We start from the raw sequence: 22,995 nt of genomic DNA on the forward strand, positions 1-22,995 counted from the left end.
CATACAGGAGGAAGTGGTCAGCAGTACTTTCCGAGGGGCATGTACTCCTCAGTGTTGACCTCCAAGTAACAACTAAATAAAAGCTGGGTAAACCCCCAAGGGATATTGTGCGAAAAATTACCACCTGAAATTACCTGCCTGGGAATCTAACCGGGTCTACAGCGTAGCAGACAAGACGCCTTACGAGAAGTAGCATTATTAACATACTATAATTATTTCAAATTGATACTGTCATAAAATACCGTAGTAGCAGGAGTAGAAATTACAATATTTTATTGTTAATAATAATATATATATATATATTATATATATATATATATATATATATATATATATATATATATATATATATATATATATATATATATATCCGTGTCGTAAATGCCCGCGAGGGCCAGTGCCTACCTACCGACTGACTGCCAGTCTCACTCCCACATGCCTCAGCAGAGGTGAGCAATCATCTAACTAGTTAAGGAGTGACGTGTGGTGTCCACGACGAACCCCCAGTCGTTGTTGTAGGTTTCCATGACCGGGGTTACGCTACTCATTCGAAGTTTCCCAATTTCCTCACGATGGTGGGTGGTCCTATACGTTGTTACGCTTCCCCCACGAGACTCGAACCTGCGCGCGTCCCGTAGCCTTAGATCGCAAGACCACGATGCGGGACATAGCTTAACTTCCATATGCAATATTACAACAGATCACAAAGAACACAATCCTGACATCCAGCTATTTCGCCTGTTTGTCCTCGTGTTACTCTGCACTATAGGTACAGCCAATGGGTTCAATCACATCATTCGGACAGTCCAGCTCTAAATGACATACTAACGCTATCTGTTTAAAGGAAACTTGTAAACTACTTGGGTTCAGGTAACTTATATTTAACCCGCCCAGCTACGGTGTGGTATGTACGCCGACTTTCGTTTATAATACGATCTCGCTACCGAAGTTCCCTGGTTTGAGTCTCGGCATAACCATAGTTGTTTTAAGTGCCCCTGCATTAATTTAATCTAATAAATCACTCATCGTGGCGATCAGTCAAAACTGGAAGAAAATCGACGCTAAATAACAAAAATTCAAATATGATAGTGTACGAAAATATTATCGTCTTCTAAAGATTTATAATCTAGCTTTCTAACATCAATGGATAATTAAAACTGTAATCCACTTAGTAATTTGAAAAATTAATTAAGAGATCGACTCATTTGTGAAATATATTACATTTATATAAACGGATTTCGTGAGCTGCATTTTTAGTATTTTCAAAAGGAAGGCACTTTCGAGAATGTGCTAAAACTATTTCTTTTCGATTTCAAAGCAGACAATTAGGGCACAAACTTGAACAGAACGCCCTCCACATTCTTCTTGTTCGAGAACTCGTAACAGATGTTATCATTTCTGGGTTCGAGATTAAAGCCGGTGGGCAATGACACTTGCTGCAGACGCTCGCTACATCTAGCGGTGGTTTAGGAGAACTTGTTCTTACCTTGGCCAAGGTCGAACAAGCAGACGGCAACAGAAAGTTGAATCCTTACTTACCTGCAAAGAAAGAAAAGTTAGGTTACTAAAGTTCAAGCATGGTAAATTAATAAAACAAGATTTATTTATATATTATAACTCTAAGCTTACCTGTGTCCCCAGGGATTACAGAAGTTGCTCTATTTTTTACATCAGATGTGTTTACATGTCTGAACGACGTCACTTTTGTTTACTTCTCTCCAAGGGAGTATGAAGTAAAGAAACATTGGAGTCTATCTTCTGTACCGAAAATTTTTAAATGACGAATACACTCTGCACAAACTAATGCAATATTCTCGGTAGGGAAGGACAGGACTTTGCCAACTTTGAAGTTTAAACTGTGATCAACATTTTGCAGCGCAGAGAGCTCTTGATGGAGGTTGGGAGGGAAGGGAGGGGGAGATATGAAACCAGAAGAGTTAATTGCTAGTTTCTGGCTGGGAAATCAAAGGTAGACGGATTCATATCCCTTGAGGCCAGGTCCAACCTTGGCCACTTCTCCGACTGTAAATATTTATATGAATATTTCATGAGGTAAAACGAGGGAGGTATATCGAGGAAGCGCGGAGGGGGAGAGAAGAGGAACGTAGAGAAAACAAGAAAGTGAGAAATAAAGTAAGAGAAAGAGAGAGAGAGCAAGAAAGTAGGAAGTGAAGGAAGGAGAAAGAGGGAGAGATAGCAGAAAAAGAAAGTGGGAAATGAAGGACGAAAGAGAAAGCAGGAGAGATAGAGAAAACAAAAGAGTGAGAAATAACAGAAAGAGGCAGAGATAGAGAACAAGAAAGTGGGTAATGAAGGGAGTAAGAAAAGTGGGGGGAGAGAACAAGAAAGTTGGAAGTGAATGAAGGAGAAAGAGGAAGAGATAGCAAAAAAAAAGAAAGTGGGAAATGAAGGACGAAATAGAAAGCAGGAGAGATAAAGAAAACAAGAAAGTGAGAAACGAAGAAAGAGAAATAGGGAGAGATATAGACAACAAAACAGTGAGAAATAAAACAAAGAGGGAGAGAGATAGAAAACAAAACAGTGAGAAATAAAAGAAAGAGGGAGAGATAGAGAGAACAAGAAAGTGGGAAATGAAGGATGAATGAGACAGTGAGATATTGAGAAAAGGAAGAAAGTGAGAAATGAAGAAAGAAAGAAAGGAGATAGAGAAAACAATAAATTGAGAAATAATGGAAAGAGGGAGAGATAAAGAGAACATGAAAGTCAGAAATGAAGGAACAAAGAGAAAGAGTACAGAAGAAACTTGGAGTGAAGGATGAGAGAGCAAGAAAGTAACGGAGAATGCGAGAAGGTCTTAGACGAGAGATCAGATGCAAGATAATTAAACAGAAAGGTAAGAGACAAATAGGGAGGGGAATAAAAAGGAAATAAGTCAAGAGAGAGGAAGTTTGACAAATAGATGAGTGAGAATGGAAGAAATATACTGAAGGAAGAGAGAGACAGAGAGAAAAGAGAGAGAGATGGAGATAGATAACGAAAGGGAGAGAAAGAGAGAGATATGGAGATAGATAAAGAGAGAGAGAATTGGAGATAGATAGATAATGAATACAGGCCTAGTCTTTTCGTAGAACAGACATGCAACATATTTAACCAAGAATAATAATTTTAAGATACCAAAGAGGAAAAAATTGGACTTCTGCGTCCTATCAATACCAATACTAGAGCTAGGAGACCACATTTAGTGGACTGATAGATGCACCATAAATTATCTCGCTCGAATTTGAGAAACTATTACAGATGTAAAGATGAAATTTAGTGCATTTTAACACTTCACAAGTACTAACATAATATGACAGAAATTAACTTGATTGATCTGCCCGCAACAATGGGTGTTAAAGATTACCATTCATATCTCATAAGTTTATTACAGGTCTGGGCCTACAGTTTAATGTGAGATGCGCGCAAGGATGCAAAACTCTTCAGCGGAAATCGAACCGGGAATATCTTGATTACAAGGCAACAGCGATAGTCAGTATATTATCGGGGGGTTCCATTTTCAGCCCTTGCAAGGCGATATGTGCGTTGCTTAACTCTAAGGCGGTGGCAGAACTTTCGATTGAAAATTTGCTATTGAAATCCACTTATCGCCGTAGAGCTAGGCAACACACACAACGCCTTGCATAGAAGAGAGCATTTCAGGTTCTAGATGTCCTATTATTTATTGCCGTTGACTGTACACCAAGAAATGGAACGTTTATTTATTTACGTTGAGCTACTTGAGAAATTACTAGGATTACAGTAACTAAATTTGCATAATGAAAAATTATCATGTTTTTGTATTGTATTTGGTTATTGTATGCCACATTTGGCTAATCGCGACGATGATTAGTAACGACTGGGTTCCTAAGCAGTTATGTATATATATGTATATATGTATATGTATATATATTATATATTCTTTACTTTCTTTATATCAAGCGATGAGAAGAAAAAATGGTGAAAAACACTTTTAGGGAGGATATAGCCTACGCGAATTTCATGTTGCATATTTTCTTTTACAGTACATATTTTGTGTAAAATGTGATGTTTGTGCCATTTCTTTAATTCCCATTAAATAGTGCAAATATTTCTGTGGGACAAACATTTCAAATATGCATATTTTCGAAAAATTTGTAAATTTCTATTTGATTGTGACAGGCGCGCCACCTAACGTTCACTTTATCTCGTTGTAATCCATGAAAATGACGCGGCAGAAATGAAAGCTATATGTGAGCTTTGTGCTTTACTAATCCTAATCCTTATCTACCGACTGCTGGCCTCCCTCCCACGTGGGCCACCAGGGGGGCGTGGAGATCTGCAGCCAGACTAGGGGAACGGGTGGTCGGCCCAACCAACACCCAGCCGTTGTAGGACTTCGCGACCGGATTACGCTCAATCACTCGGAGCTCCCCAATTTCTTCACGATGGTGGGTGGGTTGCGAAAATTCTCGGAGACTGAACCCGGGATCGAACCCGTGCCGTCCCGCCGCCGCAGTCCAAAGCAAGGTGCCTTAGACCGCACGGCCACGGAGGATTTGTCCTTCACTACTGGCACATTTCTGAAATAAACCCTGATGAATCTGGGAATAGCGAGTGTAGATCGGAAAGTTTGAAGTAATTCACTCGAACCTAAGAAATTATGCTTATATATTTTTTACATATTTAAGTGACTTTTTGAATATATACTGGGTGGAATCAATTAATGTTGCTCCATTAAGAGCCCTCTGAAATCCGTTCTTGTATAGAGGCTATGGGGAAGGGAATGCCGACGAAAAAACACAGTTCAATTTTCAATTTTCCACCGTCGGGTGGAAATGTGGGGCTGCAAATTAAAATTCCCCTACTCGGAGCATTTAGGCCCGTACGAATCAACGGATTGAAATACAACTTTGTACAGAGGCTGTGGAGACCAGTAACGAGTGACGAAATAAATAGTTCAAATTTTCACCACCAGGTGACCCTGAGCGGAAGACAGTATATCAATGTTCTCACGAAGCGTTTCCCGGGATGTTGTTCACTGTATACCAGATTTCAGCGCCACATTTCAATCTGCTGGTGAAAATTTGAGCTATATTTTTCTCATTCGATACAACTTTAGTCTGAGGCTAAGATCTACTGCACTTTTCATTGCCAGCTTCCGATAACATTTAGGAGTCTAATCTTTCCTGTCTCTGTCGTTATCTGGGCCAAGAAAATGTATAATGTCTTTCACTAGATTTGAGCCAAAGTTCAATAATTTTTATAGGCAAAAATAGCAAACATTTTGTGTAGAAAATTATACAAAATACAAATGTTAAACTGTAAATAGTGTCATTATACTTACAAACTGCAAATAAACTGACAGCTGATATTTTGGAAACTATTATTTAAAAAAATGCCAAAATTCAGTTACGAAGATTATAAAAATATTTTAAGTTACAATCGTAGAGTAAACCATGTATTATTTTCGCTGGATGAAAAGTTACTGAAATTATTATAGTTTCATTAACACACTCAACAAACATTTCCACAGTAGGATCATTAATGCAGTATCAGAAACTAAAAATGTACATTTACATATATTTTTTTATTTTCTTTTATAAAACTGTTCAAATGTTTTACAGGGCCGATTATTAGAAATAAAAACTTTTCTTTAAAAAAGCATTTGTATGGTGCCAAAAACCACAGAAGCAATTTGAAGCGTGGTTTTTAAGGGGAAAAAATCGATTTAAATAAAAAAAATCATCAAACATGTTTTTTTACATAAAAAAACATGGTTTTTATGCACCCTGCTAAAGGATAAAAATTCAGTTACAAAAACTCAAAAATGATTTTAAAAATGCAATAAAGTACGTGCAAACGATTGAAGAAAAGACAAGAATAAAAAAAAAGGAATAAATACAAAGCTGTGTGGTTTTAACTTAAGAGAAACGGGCTACTGTCATATTTAGCATTGTCAAGGCCTTGAAGATGACTTCGCAACATCCGGGTCTTGATCTTATACGCATTTCAAACATCGTCACATCTTGTATTTCAATTTCTGACGAGGTTACAAGCGTCTGGTGTGTTGGACTCTGCATTGAGATAATCATTTATAATGACACTTCCTTGTATATGTATTGTATATTTCTTACTTTGCCTCACTTTTATGCTACTTTTCGCAAACCGCGACGATAAGACTGAATTAGGATTATACCACAGAAGCACTGTGGCTTCACAGAATCGCAGGGGGGCGTTTTCTCGCGAACCCCCATCCCTCTGGGAAGGAGGTGTCTGGTGACGTCAGTTTTTGACCTCGACAGTGGTGAAATTCAGCAGCGCCTTCTCTTATTCTTTTTGGCAGAATAAGTGGAAGAAGGAGTGCGAGTGGTGCATCTCAACGCCTCTCAGCAGGAGGTCAGTTCATCGGTTCTCCTGCCTTCGTTCCAGATCTGCTGGGTTTTTTTTACCCTTATCTGTGATTATACGAAATTCATGAAGGCAAACTCACTTGTGTAGGTCGGGAGGTTCTTCCATGGCGAGATTCTGTGACCAGACCACTCAACAGGTTCTGCCACCAAGGCAGAAGTATTATATTCACACACACACGCGCGTAAACTGTATTTGTATTGTTTGTTACTTAACGTTGCTTTCCTGCCAATTTTACCTAATCGCGACGATGATAATGAGATGACGATAGGATGACACTCGCAAAGAACACCCCTTCCCAGACCGGGATTCGAACCTGAAATCTTGGATGGCGAGATCGAAAGTTGACCATGTAATGAGTTCCGCCATGAAGCCATTGCATAAATACAGAAATATATACATACATGTCCACATATTTTTCCATTTCTCTCTCTCTGTCACACACATGTACAGTGACATGTATTCTGATAGGACAACACCAAAACAGACTTATAAAAACACTTTAACATATCAACTGAATATATCATATTATATGAGCATTCCATGTCAAAGTGCCTTTGAATCTCAATTTTTTAAATTAATTGAAATGCATTAATTTATTTTATATTGTGAATGAACAATCTAGACTTGTCATTTGGATACAAATTCAGGTAGAAGGTGTTTGACATATTGTGACACCATAAAAACAATTAATTTCTCCTTTAACTGTTACATTTCTCCCTCAACTCCAGTAGAATATTCAAAAGTCAACTATCTGAATTAGACAATTCACTGAAATTAAAGTAAAGTTCTTATTAAATAAAGAAAAAGGGTTTTCTCTGTCCCACCCTTAACATAAAATTGTTCACTTGTAGCTATAAATCTGGAAAAGTCTTTTTAGGGTAGTTAAGTTTCATCAACGATGTTTAGTTTTGTTTCATTGCACAGAAACTGTAAAACAAAAATGGAGATAAAGTCACGCACCGTGTGTGCATTTATTTGAATATCGTCGGAATGAGCAATGCTACTGAAGAAAAACGTAGGGGTTCAAGAGAGTATGAATTTCTTCATATGTGGCAGGTCGAAGCGTTTTTCAAAGTTGATTATTAAGCTAGATACGACCTGTAAAAAATATGACTAATAAGAATTTTCGGAATCCCTTGTATTCCTTATGGGGAATCAACTTCAACATCAAGTTACGGCTAATCAAATGGGAGTTTCGACTTTTCTGCTGGGCAAACACTTCTTCAAACTGTCCCCTTCCCGTTGATATCATTTTCTATCACATTGGAAGTTTGATATTCCCAAGATAACAAATCAAATAATACTCTCGTAGGCCCAATATTTATCCTTGCCTCCTGGCAGGGTTGCAAACCTGGTGCGCATAAAAGAGCTAAATTTCACCTTACATCGAGTTAAAACTGACTTTCAAGGAGCTAGATTTACGAAGTGCTTCCTAGAGTAATGTTAGTTGTCAAAGGGGTGTGGCCCTGCTATTACCGTTAACTCTAAATTGATGACAATTTATTCTTAGTTTTCACCATCTAGATCCGGCGGCATCACACATCTCATGGTCGTACGAAATCGAAAATAAAGGATTCCCTGATGACAATATTATGCGAATTTCATGTCAACACGGCGCTATAAAAAAGTAGCTGGGGATATAAGAGGGGATGGGCCGACGCAGCCAATATAACAATATCACGTCACGTGCAAAATGTATAATCATGGCAAAAGTTGATGTGGGCCGGAACCAGTGATGGCATCATAGTGAGGCACGGGGTGGGCGTCCCAGTTCACAGACAAACGACTGCACGAAGGATCCAGCTCCAAGGGATCTAAGTTGGCAACACTGACTCGGAGGGAAAAGCCGGGCGGAGACTGTCCCGCATGCCCTTAAGAGCAATTATTTTGAAATTCGATCAAAAAAGTGATATTTGGATAGTTGCATTTCTTGATCTCCGCAATTTTCTTACATGTTGAAGTCTGCGTGTCCAACCCGCGCGAATGGAATGCCACACAGTACGAGGGGGTATCGTAAAGTTTTGATAATCACCATGAAGCTTTTTAGCTATAAGTGTGAATTTTTGTCAGTAAACTTACTAAACCCTATGTAGCTAATGGTGCAAAAACCAAATGATTGTTTTTTTTTGTTTTTTTTTAGAAATTGTATGTGTTAAGAGGAAAGTGTGAGATGGATGAAATTGAAGCCCGAAGCGTGATAAAGTTCCTGCATTTGAAGAGGAATAATGCCCGGCAGATCCATGATGAAATGAAAGCTGTTTATGGTGATGATTGCCCATCATATGAGACTATTGTGAGGTGGAAAAGGAATTTCCAAATTGGCCACATGTCACTGACAGACGAGCCAAGAAGTGGGAGACCGTCATGCACAGACGACGCTGTCAATGTGAAGAAAGTGGAGTGTCTTATCCTGGAAGATGGACGTGCAACCATCCAAACAATAATGAACGAAACGGGGCTTAGTTATGATAGTGTCAAAAATAATTCACGAAGAATTGCACATGACAAAGGTGTGTCTGCACGCTGGGTTCCACGCTTGCTGACTCCTTTTCAAAAACACGCACGGTGCGAACTTTCGAGGCGGATGTTGACCCTTTTGGAGCAGGATGAAGATGATTCCTTTGGTAGTCTGGGTCTACCAGTACGATCCAGAAACCAAAACCATGACCAAGGAGTGGAAGCACTCCCATCCCCAAGAAGGCAAAGGTGCAGAAGTCGGCAGGGAAGGTCATGCTCTCAGTTTTCTGGGATTGTCGCGGGGTCGTATTCACAGACTACCTTGCGAAGGGTCAGACGATCACTGGCGACTACTACTGCACACTTCTGGACAAGTTACGAGGTGCTCTGAAAGAAAAACGGCGCGGCATGCTCACGAAAGGCGTTCGTCTCCTAGCCGATAATGTACCCTCTCACTCTTCGCAAGTTGTGATCGAGAAGGAAAGGCAATGTGGCTATGAAATCTTGCCGCATCCACCCTATTCTCCCGATCTCGCACCAAGTGACTTTTTCTTATTCCCTGAAATGAAAAACCGTTGCGGGGTCGGCGATTTGACACCACAGATGACGTCATTATGGAGGTTGAGCAATGGTTTTCGTCGCAATTCAAGGAGTACTACAACGAGGGCCTTCGGAAGGTCAAGAAACGATGGGAGAAATGTGTGGCTATGGATGGTTACTATGTAGAGAAGTCCTAAGTACCTCAATATAAAACACCAATCCTAGCTCGTTTAGAACAGGGTGATTGTCAAAACTTTACGATACCCCCTCGTATATAGCACAAATGTCAGATTCCATAGTGAGTGGTTATTGAAGTCACTGGTCTTAAAATTCGGACTCTGAATAATATTTCGTTGTGTTCTTCACAAATAAACAATTCTTCAGGAAGTCGGAACTAGCCTAGCCCACTGAACTAGTCTATTGAACTGATAAAAAAAATGTGACAAAGGTACCGGTAAAATTCTAAACTACTGGACTCATCAGTTGAGACAGGATGCATAAAGTGATAGAAGCAAATAAAAACAGACAATGGGTTCGTGTACTTTTACAGTTATGGCAAAATAGCAAAAACTGGACATAGGAATTTAGAATTCACTTAAGATAAAGCTTATCTTAAGGCTAAGGTAGACTAATAAGGACTGCAACTTTAAGCACTGTACTGTACAGTGGGATCCATGAGTATTACCGTGTAAAGTGTTCATAACTATTTTTATTTTTATCTTACATCCTGTGTGTTTTAAGCGATGGATTTTTATGTATGCTGATGCAGAAGTTGTCAATAGCTTGTTTTGAGTTCTCTCTTAATTCTTGAAGCTCTTATTGGATCAAATAAAGTACACGGACATGGTGATACTCATGGATCCCACTGTTCCATACGGGACTCGAATCACAGGCCTATTAATTACAAGTACACAACCTAAGTTCTTAATTTAAGGGGTCTCCCGGATTGTAATATGCAATGCAATTTCTTTGTAAACAAGAGGTCCCCGGGTTCGAGTCCTGGTGAAGGCAAATTGCACATGGTTGGTTTTGGACTCCACATTAAATTGTAGTGGAACTTGGGTAAAATCTAAGAAGTTTGACACAAAATTAAAGAACTGGACATGAGAAATGTACGGCGCAAACTTACGATACTTATAGCTCACAGTGTTGAACTAGAGAAAGAAAAAGAATGGATATATTATTAGTATTATGGAAAATAAACTCGTAAAATTAAAACAACGATAATATTGCCTGCCAGCATGAAGACACGCCTTGTGGTCTGCAACCCTCTCTACGCCATCGTTAAGTTGGTTGCCTGTGAGCTGCACAGTCCTCGTCTGCTCAAAAGTACCCACACAAGTTACTTTCATATTAAAGTAGGAGCTTGATTTTTCATGGCAGAAGAGAGTAAATGCATTTGTGAAAGTGCCTGCACAAGTAATAACTAGTTCACTTACGACAGATGTTTTCACAGTGTGTGTAAATAGAAGAAAAAGAACGGAAGAGAGAAGATAAAGAAATACGTAAAAGAGTGTAGAGAGAAAGAGACAGAAGAGAGAAGATAAAGAAGGAGAGGGACAGAAAAGAGATGAGAGAGAAAAGAAAGAAGATAAATAAATAAAGAGCGGCAGAAGAGGGAAGATAAAGAGAGGAAGAAGAGGGAAGATAAAGAGAGGGACAGAAAAGAGAAATATAGAACGAGTAGAGAGAAGATAAGAGGAAGAAGAGAGAATATAGATAAACAGAGACATAAAAGAGAAAAGAAAGAAGATACAGAAATAAAGAGTGAAAGAGGAGAGAGACGTGGAGGGATAGAAGAAATAAAACAGGGAGAAGAATAAGAGAAAAGATAATCAGATAGTGGGAGGAAGAAATACACACAGAAGGATATATATATATAAAAAGAAAAGAAAAATATAAGATAAGATACGATTAAATGGAGAGAAGTGGAGAGGAGATAAAGAAAAAGTTAAAGAACACGTTGAGATAGCGGTAGAAAGGAGGAAATGAAACAAAAAGAAAGAACCGTGACTTCACTAACGAGGTAGCTTTCAAGTATTCACACACATTGTCCTCCCAACTGTGGAGTTTCGGACATACTGGATGAAAAGACAACAGAAATGATGAAGAGACCAATGCTAACCTTCTAAAGTTTCTAAGGAGAGTTTACACGGAAGACGGAAATTTTGAGATTTCATGAACACCAAATTTCACTTATCTCCAATGGGAAAAATAAAATAGTCAAGGCTCACTCAGCACGACCTGGTCCTCCCAAACATACATTACCCTAATCCCACATGTTCCATAAACGTTTCCTCGCATTTCTTTCTAACCTGTGTACAAAATCTGAATTGAATTTCATGTCGATGAACAGGAAAGGTTTAACACCGTCAGCGGAGAAGAAATTTATGACGTCATAAAGTTTTATGACAGAGGGTGCTCAGGAGAAAATTCTGATGTAGCGAGAGGCTCATAACAGAAAAACAAGGCGTGAAGTGGTTAGCAGGGAGGGAACCGGGGGGATAAATCTCCCAGTAAACTGTTTCGTACATATTTTCCCACTAAAAAAGCAAGGGGGAGTGGTGAGGTTATAGAGACGGGCAATGTGATGGTTTCATCTGCAGACTAGAGTCTCAGGCGAAGGGAAAGGGTCTCAGCAAACATACACCAAAACATTCCCGCCGACCTCCGTGGGGGAGTGGTTATACCAAATTCTGTTCGGCGAAAGAACGAAATTGAAAATTATATTTTTGTCTTTTCCGTCAAAAGCCAGGTCACATGAACCTCTGAACCAATCGGTTTGATCCAGTTGCCGTGGCGAGGGGAAATTCTCCTGGTATTCTGCGTTGCCTAATTTTTAGTTTCGAGTCGTTTTCGAAACAGGTGGCGCCCTCAACAAGGCCAAGCACAGCGAAGCCTAATGGTTTCCGCCGCGTAGAGCAAGCGAATGGGTCTGCCTCTCCCTGAAATGCAAGCGAAGGGTGTATGTTAACAACACAAAGTGCCGTATACGACTGGACAAAAATCCAGCGAGTAGCAAAACCACCTTTCCCCCCCCCCTTGAAACTCCCACAACAGGAGGGAAAAGTCTGGGTTTCCTGAAGTGTACTCTTTGGTCGGTCGGGCTTTAGTCGTTAGCGGCTGGGAAAGAGCGAATCAGCGATCAGTTGAATTGTCTTCGACTGACATCGGGCATTTTCGAGTCACAAGGCACCGAAAGCTTCTAGCAGGACGAAACAAATGAGCGTCGGATACACAGCATGTTGCCACACGTATTGTAAAACCAGAGAGTTCTCCGATAACGATATGGTCAGCACCAGAAATCAACATGTGGTCCTGTACAATAAAGTTTGGGGAACGACCAGCCACAGGTCGGTAAATGCAACTGACAAAACAGATATGCACTTGGCAACGTTGTAACGGGAGAGCGATGTTACCTCTACAGCTTTTACATCGCAACTGAGTGTGTTGCCACCCATCGAGTCGAACACTCTCGAAGACGATTGGAGGACATAAAGAACCAGAAATAGCCACTTAGGTCAGGCGCCAACTTGATATGCCACATGTATAGGACAGCGTAGAACGAAGTCAGGGGCCCAGATTCGATTTCTTCATCAGTGTTATCATTTCATCTGGCATCCTCATCTTCGCGATTAGCGGAAAATGGCAGAAAACCGAAGTAAAATAAACAAACTATATCTATCAACCAATACATTCACAGCGGGATGACGTCAAGAAACAGAGGCTTGGAAAAATATGATTGATTTATTTTGTATGTGCGCACCTTGGTGATAAAGATCCATTGTGAGGTGTAAAGGGTGACATTTGATGAAGGGTTGATCGATCGATTGATTGATTTGCATTTATTTACTTTGCTTTTCTGCCACTTTTGTCTAATCGCGACCATGAGGATGAGTGATGATATGTTGAAATTAAAGATGGGACACCTCACCTTCAATATTGCAGGCCAACAAGGCTCTGGTGCCTGAGCTCACAACCAGTACAATCCTGTGTGATTCTTCATATATAGTATATTTCTGATTGTCTTTTGCAGGCCCCGGTGGCGGAGTGGTTAGCACATCGCGCTACGACGCCAGGGTTTCCGGGTCCGAGTCCCAGCCTGAGTATGGATGTTTGTGAGTGTCCATTCATCAATTTCATCATATCATCACTCATCCCCATCTTCGCAAATTAGCCAAAAGTGGCACAAAAAGCGAAGTGAAATAAAGCAAGTCAATCAATCAACAAAGTCACGGAGTTCAAGCCTTGTCTGATTTTTCGTTTTATTTTAGAAATGTGAGTTTGCTAGTTCCTAAATATCCTACTCAGAATGAGAGACAGAGAGAGAGAGAGAGAGAGAGAGAGAGAAGTTTATCTTCACAACGCTAAGTTTGATCAAAATCGGTTAACTGGTTACTGAATTCATTGTAATCCGTAAGCATTACCTTGTTATATTATGTCCTGCACTTGAGTTTCATTATGACTATATTGTCTCTGTTCCAACGTACATGGAGGAGTGGTCAGCACAGCTCGCTACGAAAGGAGTGAAGGTTTCGAATCCCGGCCTCGGCATGGGTGCTCTCTATGAATGTCCCTTCATCAAGTTCAACATATCATCACTTATCCTCATCGTCGCGATTAGCCAAAAGTGGCAGAAAAGACGCTAAAATACAAAAAATACAATAAAAATCAATCAAAACATTGCCTCTGCGTTTATAATGTTTCTGCAATATTATAATTAAATCTCCCTCTACGCTACTGTTATTCAAATGTAAATTGTACGCTGAAATGTTACGCTCCTAGAGTACATTATATCTGGAAAAAGTGTAACAACATACAAACACTTGGCGTGTTGATCCCATGTTGGGTGAAATAATGGAAGATTACACAGCTCAAAGTAACGAAAATGTATTGTAATAATTCAGATATTACATTAAAAGAGCACAAAGTACCACCACCTATTGAAATTGATTTATTCTGAGAATATCGTACACACGATCCAAGTACAGACTTTCACAAGAAATTAATTTCTTTTAGCTATAAGATATGTTTTTTGGTACATTTTTTTTTAAAAAAAAAACGACATAATTCTTATCGCATGAACTGCATCAAAAATATATATAAAAGTTCGGTTTTAAGTCCACTTTATGCACACGAAGGCTAATCGGAACTGGAGCTACATTTTATTGTGAGCTCCGAACAATTTGTGCCACCACCTGGTATCGAACCCAGGATCCTTTGATTACAAGGTGACGACGATACCACGCAGTGCACTGCGCCACTTATCAAAAAAAAAAAAAAAATAAAGAAGTGGAACAACTTCCCACGACATGGGTTGTTCCATTTGGAACAAAGAATGAGAGGGGAAAAGGGCTGTTCCACTTTTTGATATGGGGAGGAAGTGTGACGACCATTGATATCGACTTTTTCTAAAAATTTGTTTTTTTTCTCTCGAAAAATGGGATAAGGGCCCACTGTTGTCTTTTCTTCCTTGTGTTATTACATATTCCCGCTCTGATACTTTTCTGAGATAAGCGTGATTTTAAAGTTGCGGATTTCACAATTTTTGAATACATAACATGTTAGATGTCCTAACAGCATTAATATTCCAGAAAGATGCTATGTCGATTTTCTTGTCCTATTAGTGAACTCTGTAAAGAAACTTTTGGGGTACTATTCCTTAACCGAGATAATAAGGTGAGAAAACAGGCAAAACTGCATTTAGGACACTCTTTGTTGCCACAAAACAATGAAAAGCAACAATGGCCCACCAAAACAAGAAGTGTTGTAGGATTAGCATATGAAAACAGAAGTTTGTGGTGTTGCTGCTTTCCAAAGATACAGCACTTGAAAATTATTCATATTTCATTTTTCATGAAAAAATTAAGAGTACGACCTTGAACTTCGACATTTTCTCTAAGGGAGGGGAAATTTTTTCAGGAATTCAAAATTGCACACTATTCATTTCTCATTATCTTCATCACTTCATTAAATAAATCACAGTGCTCAAAAAATACCACTATCCAAATATCAAGTCTGAAATTCAAAATAATGAAAAAATAATGACTCAGACAGTTAATGAACTACAGCGTTAATTTTGATTTTGATAATACCGTTGTTAGAATGTGCTTTCAAAATCCCCACAACGTTCAGTTTGTTTTGTACCTGAAAAATGTCCAACAAAATTAGTGGCTATTACCTTGGGAGATCTCCTGACAATGCATGATTATAATCTTTATGGAAGACATTAAACTGTGCTGCACCCTAGCGTGCTTTTAGCGAACTATGGAGACCCGTTAATTTTTAATGAAATTATTAATCAAGAAGAAGGTGCTCGGTGGTGACATGACCTGATCGGGCGCCATCACGGGGTTGATTTCGCCCCCGTTATGCAAATGGCTCCTCAGGGATGCGTTACGCACCTCAACGCAACAAACCAGTGACGTCGGAAGCGTGATGATTGGTCGTTACTCAGAACATGGCTGCTTTGGGGCGAAGCCTGTAATCTTACTCCGCAATGGATTAGTGCCATGCAACAATGGGAGTAGATATGAACATCAAATTCAGTGCCGGACTGAGAGAGGGGGTTAAATCCAGGTGCACCCCTCTGACATTGTGCACTTGGTTACACCACGGAGCGGTGGCGCCAACTTGTGGGCCTGTGGGGCTCGAGCCCAGCAGATAATTTGCCTGTTATTTTATTTTATTTAGAGTCACTCGGGGGAATATGCCCAACTTTTTTTGGAGGTTTATAGCTTCGCTAGATGAAGGAGTGTTACAATAAAAAGGATGTCAAATGAAAGCTACATGTTTTCTTATTGTTACGTATAAGTTTTATTACTGTATGTCATATAGCAAAAAAAACAGAAATAAACAGATGAACGTCAATTTTGGCAAATCACCCCGTGTTTAGGATAAAATGCCAACCCATTAGGAGTAAAATGACCAATACAATAAACAATTGTTGTAATACTTGACATGTCATATTTGAAGGAAAATAATACACAGCATTAACTGGAAGATTGTTAACGTTTGTTTCGTAAACACAACATCATTTGCACAGACAAGCATAGCGTTTCTAACAATATCATTTTGAATTTACCATAGCCTCTTTTACTGTTTACATTTGTGAGAAATTGCATTGCACTTTGGACACATGGACGTGAATTTGGTACATATTTCATGCATCCACATACTACAACGAATACACTGGATCCAGTCACATTGTGGTCCTTTCTTATCATTATAATGCCCATGGGCATATTGTACTTAATTTCTGTGGGCATATCACCCCACAGCTAGCCAGCGGCGTGCATTCGGGGTTCGCAAGGTACGCAATGCGTACCCACAACACAGTAAGAAAAAATAAACATTTTTTCGTCTTCTCCGAACATGAAAATCCAATTATCGCTCCGAAAGCAGTTCCACTTCAAGAAAATCCGATTTCCGCACGAACACGCTGCTTCCTCTCTCGTATACCTACCTAGCCTGGCCTTCCTGAAGGCAGTCCCGAATCATCCCGATTGTGACTTCGCAGCCACTCGATCCGCGTTCCTGCCGATTTCCACAGAAAGACGCTGTTTCTTCTGCTTGGTACCCTAGAAATTCGCAAGGTAACCCATTGGCTAATATCAGCCCCGACCACGTGTTTGGGTCTGCCCGCGCTTACACTCTCTCTCACTTCTTTCATGGTTCTAAGCATCGAGGGTACCCACGATTTTGACAGCGTATGCAGTGTTGACAGTAGTCAACACATATTTTTTTCTGCAATGCTTAGCTTACTAGTAATTAGCAGACACGCGTAGATAGATCACTGTGTTGGGTTGCAATAAAAATACATTGTAAGAAATGATACAGGAATCAGAGAGGAGGGCAAGAATATGTAGTGGTGGAAGATCATACTTAATATACGCGTAAACTATCACATATAAATATTTATGAGGTTAACGTTACGCTAGCAAGTTTTTTTTCGTATAGGGAGGCGAGGACCAGAATGGACTGGCCGACTGAGGATTGGGTCTTGCGTGAATCCCCTCTTGGCGTCGTCACTGTGTCGAGGGGAAAATATGTGAACAATTTGCAAGTTTCGCACAATCTTCAGAGTACGAGAGTATCTGTTTATCTCCTTTCGGGATCAACATTTCCTTTGAGTTCCATAGCATGGGTGTTGATTGTTGACCCGATGATATGAATGAATGATAAAAGAAAAACATAATAAAACACAATGCTTACAATGGGATTCGAATGAGCCCCCCTCCCTCCCGCCAGACATTGCAAAGTGATGTAATTGGATGTTATATTGAGCCTATCATAATTTATTTTAGCTTTTGAAGTGTTCTGGGATGTATGCTGACGTATTTTCTACTTGTCCTTAATTATCTCCCTTCTACAAAATACTTTGTAGAATGGCAACTCCGATTCATTCATCCACAAGAACGCGCGGTTTTTCTGGCATAGCGGACCGGACACTCCGTACTGTGGGATGTTGACTTTTGCTTTCTTCTGTCGTGTGAAATTTGCAGCGAGAATATCGTTCATATTATTTACATTACAGGATCTCCATTGTTTGTCGGTGCAGTGAAGTGATAAAATAGAGGGACCGGGAGTTATTGATGACATTCTGGAAAAGAGATTTTCGGCATTTACGAAAAAATGTAAACAATCCGAAATGGAAGGTCTGTGCCTGATTTGCAAGAATTGTTTCAGGCAGGAGTTGTGAAGGATGGTAACAGTATATTAGGCATTTTGAGAAGAAGAAAAAATATCTCTACAGAGTGATTGACTGAGTAGAAAAAAAGTGAAACTTTATTCTTGGCCTTATTCGTTGGTTTCCTCTGCGAAAGATGTTGTGTAATAGTAGAGGATACTGAGATTTATCAAATTTATTACATGAAATTTGAAAGGACGGAAAATGATTATGCCATTTCCTTCCCGTTCAATATTCAGCGCAATGCATAAAGGAAATAATAGAAGTTGAATTGTTGGACTCTATATAGCTACTATCAGAATATATTTGCGAATATAAAATATCATATATTTTACCTCGTTACATTTGGATATTGATACAAGGATGAGAAATTTCCCATTATAAAATTGTAGAAGGAAGTTATTTTCTGAATAACATAATGGCACGGGAGGGGGGTTCTGGCCCCCATAATCCATTTCGGTTGGCCCATGTTGCGTACCCTAGTCTAAATGTCACCGCACGCCACTGACAGCTACAAGCAGAAAATTGAATCACTCGGTTGGCAACTCTGAGCACCATGCGGCAGTTTCACTCTGCAGATATGTTTCCCTGACTCTTGATCTTTACACCAAATATAATTCAGTTTCTCTCTCTCTTGGGAATATTATTGCACACTGTTAATACAGCAACGTCCAAAAAGTTATTACCTCAAAAATTGTCTTCTTACCTCATGAAATTAACCCTGGATGGCTTCAGATTCTTCTCACAAGCTCCAAACCTGCTGCCTCGTCTCACCACGGAGGGCGCTTTCAAACAAGAGTCGCAGAGTTGCCATAACATTAATGTTGCGCGAGATACGAGGGGGTGGGCATTTAACCCCGATGGGCATATTCCACCGAGTCACTTTATTTATTTTAATTCCCGCACTTAACAAAACAAAGTGATCCATAGTTATACATTTAAAGAATTTTCGGAACTTAATTACTGATTGAGTGTTATCAAAATATTTATAATAATTTGCTACATCTCTAATATGATACTTTTTCAGTGGTCTATATAATCTACATCAGGGGCTCTGAAACATTTTTCCTCATTGTACCCTTTAGTCGTAACTAAACGTCTAATGTACCCCCACAATAGGTTTCCTCTGAATAGTGGGTTTTGAGGAACTTGTTTGGCTGCCTGATTGGTGGGGAGTTTTTGATGGAGGCGTGTATCTGCAATAGAGCAAAATTGCTTTCGGGCTACGTTTGCAATCTTTATGATTAGTTACAAAAATAAAAAGGTGAAATACATTTTGCTAAGAAGTACTTAAAGAAATAATTTTCATGAATTTTTTACAGAGTATTGAAAAAAGGGCAAAAATAAGTTTGTAAACAAACTGTGAAGCACAATTTTGGAGTTTTTAAAATTGTAAATTCTCAGAGTCTCTAGTGAGAAGGATGTGCCTGACACAGTTTTTTGATGTCTCGTTGTGCACTTTAAATTTTCAAATTAAGATTCGGCTCAAAATTTAATCTATTTCCGTACTTATATTTTTTTTCAGGTTCACCATGGTTGAAAAAACACTCTTCAAGCTGATTGCGTACCCCCCTCAAGTAGTTTGGGGTACGCGTACCACAGTTTGAGCACCACTGATCTACACTATACGTTGTCACGTCGTTATTAGGAAAGCACCGGAGAATAAAGGCCAGGATCACGATCGATAGGCACTAAAAAACTCAAAATAGGCAAATGTACAGAAAAATACAAAATAAGACACTAAACTAAACATGGACAGATTTCTCATCATTTTCCCGGCAATTGTTACTAAAATAAGCAAAAATGGCCACTATAACACACGTATTTCTCTCAGAAAAGGCCAGAAAGGGTTTTAAAATGCAACAGTTAGATTTTCTGGTCAAAGAACAAAAAATAGCATTTTATGGCAAATCATCAACCTACTTATGGGATATAAGTCGGATAACTCTTTCAAAAAAATATTGTGAAGAAAGTATTAGAATTACTGACACAGATGAACGAGTAAATTCATAGATGTTCTTTGTATTGCAGGTGTTCTCTGTAGTTTGATTTCTCGCCGCTAGATGGTGGCAAATTCAAGATGGAGCATTCTAGAGCTGAGATGTCCAACGGAAATTTAGCAGTGGAGAGGCACGAATGTTCTTTGTTCAATTCCATTCTATATTCACTCATTCTCGTCGCGATTAGCCATGGCAGAAAAGCGACACGAAATAACTATCTAAATCGAATTAAATCAATCACAAGTCCATTTACGTAAATCAACTAATATAGCATTAGCAACCTTAGTAAACAATCTGCATAAGAATTCATCACATTTTCTACTCGTCTATTAACAAACTTTTTACATTTTTCCAGGTGCGTCCTTTGTCAAAAAGCTGATTCCAAACACAGAGGGTGTGGAACCCCAGCCAGCATTGACGAACGACAACATGGAACAAGGTTCAGCCAACAGGCCACATTAACAGCATCCATTCTCCCTGCACTTCTTTCCACCCCAACCCCTACCTACCCCAAGGGAGAAGACGGGGGCTAATTCCCGCCTTCGGCATACCTCGCGCCCTCACGTCGTGGCATTTCCCATCGCCGCTGTTAAGACCAGCCCCCTCGATTTCGAAAAGGGGGCAACTTATCTCGCATCAGAAATCCCCCCTCCCCAAACCCCCGGCCAGAAACAGTCCCCGAGGGTAATGCATATGTAAATGTCACAGCGTTTAATTAGATCGAGGCGATAAGCAGACAGAACCAAGACGCGTCCCCTCGCGGAAAAAAAAAACAACAGTATTTCACTTGCAAATGATGGAGAGCAGTAAACGTTTAAGATTACTACGAAAGATATCCCTTGGAGGTGTAATCCCCACCGAACTGGTGTTGTCTTCTTGGGGATTACCTCGGGGGATTCCAAAAGAGGGATTTCAAGAGTGAGGCTGCCTTGGTAGTGAGGGGGAGGCGGGTTTGCGACGACAAATTGCTCCCCCGAAGACGAGACTGAAGGTTATCTTTCGCCAGAAAGTTTGCAGACAGCCTCACGGTTTACAGAAGGGAAAGGGGGGTGAAGACACGAAAAGAAACTCCGTGGCGCAAATACGTCCCCAAGGAGCAAGTCTGTCAATCTGCTTTTCGCTGGGCGTGGTCATCGCATCGAGTCCCATTGCCGCCGTTTTCTGGCTTTCGAGACTCTGCTACTTCTTTTCAAGCACAGTAAAACCTCGTTAATCCGGACACCGACAAGCCGGATTTCGCTTAATCTGGACAGGCAAAAGAAAAAAAAATCGGAATGCAAGGTTTTAAATGTGACTAGAAGTCACCAAGAAAACTTCCCAAAGAAAAAGTAGTCAAGCACTGATGAAATTCTGTTTCCCACAGACTTTGTACTGTACTATATAGTGTATTTACATACATCATAATAAACTTGTATTGCTGCTATAAACAGAATTTTAATGCACTCTCTACTGTTCATTTAGGATATTTCAGTTAATCCGTACTTTCGTTAAACCGGCCAACTTATCCCCCCCCATTAGTCCGGATTAACGAGGTTTTACTGTAGCTTACCAACTGTCCTCACTAGAGTGCTGCATGAGACCGGTTTCGCTCGCTCGTACTGATTCAAGTCTCCTACGCTCGAGCGTACAACACTCGTAGTGACATGATGGGCAACGTCCCGTATTTCAGAGCCCTATTTCAGTGCAGCACTGTCAACCCATACATGTAAGGAATCCACTCCATGCAATTACAATTCTAAATAACTCCGTTTGTTACTATGTAAGAAACAAATATGATATGTACGAGAGTATGCAACATCTACAGACATGGCCGGATTAAGACGAAATTGGGCCTGATGCTGCAAATATCGTCAATTTTTTCTGTACAACTAACTTTCAAGGTGAAAAATTTACTACGTTGCACTCACCGAACAATAATAAAGTGGCAACAATCGCCAAGATATTGCAAAAAATGCAGATAAATTACTAAGTAAACTGTTTAACGTAAAATTGATAGCATTAACTTGAAATCTTCGGTGAACAATAAACACAACGACGTTATAGTTACGTCACAGCGCTATGAATAATAGTAACTGTATAATAAGTAACGCTGTGTCTAGGCGTCCGAAATTGGGGCTTCAAATTTCATTCTAAGATTTATTTTCAGGTTAATATAGCAAAAGAAAACTGTTCAGCTTTCGGAAAATTCTCGTCTGTTTTCATCTGGGCCTATTTCAGGAATAAAGGCCTGCACAAGACCTGGAGCAGACCCGTTCGCGAGACATCGCTCCTGAAATGCCATGCAACCTGCGCAACACCCTCGCTTGAGCAGCTTGTCTGGCCACCTGCACAGATCGTTCCTGGCAGGCATTGTAGACCCGCCGGGTACCCGCAGTCTTACGATACCTAGTAGGTCTCAGTTCGTTCTTTCCATCAACTGCAGACCCCTCCCTCTGCATGACGTAGTTGCTTCGAGTAGAAACTGCACCTGGCCCACACCGTTCTGCAGTGTTGCCAACTGCAATAGATTTTCACTACTTAAAAAAGGGAACTCGAAGCTTCGTAAGCCACATCACCAATGAAATGAGATTTACGAATGTTGCTACCCCCCCCCCCCCACACACACACACATTGAAATAGGTTTTCCGTGGCACATGATCCATAAGTATATGTCGTAAACAACCAATATACGTATATATAGTGATATAGGACAGGACTGAAACATGTCACGTTCGACGCTGAGGTCGCGAGTCGAACAACACACTGTTCTACTGCGAACACCAGGGCCGTAGCCAGCCAGGGCCATTGCCGTTACCCTCGTTTGGGGGGTAGGGCCAAGTACTTGGATAAACGTGCCAACAAGAACAATCACAATAATAGTAATAAAGTAGCATGAAAGGCATTATAATCCTCATAAATCACGCAAAAAGGGGGTAGAAG

The sequence above is a fragment of the Lepisma saccharinum genome, chromosome 5, assembly GCF_977018435.1.
Source record: "Lepisma saccharinum chromosome 5, izLepSacc3.1, whole genome shotgun sequence".
Taxonomy (NCBI): Eukaryota; Metazoa; Arthropoda; class Insecta; order Zygentoma; family Lepismatidae; genus Lepisma; species Lepisma saccharinum.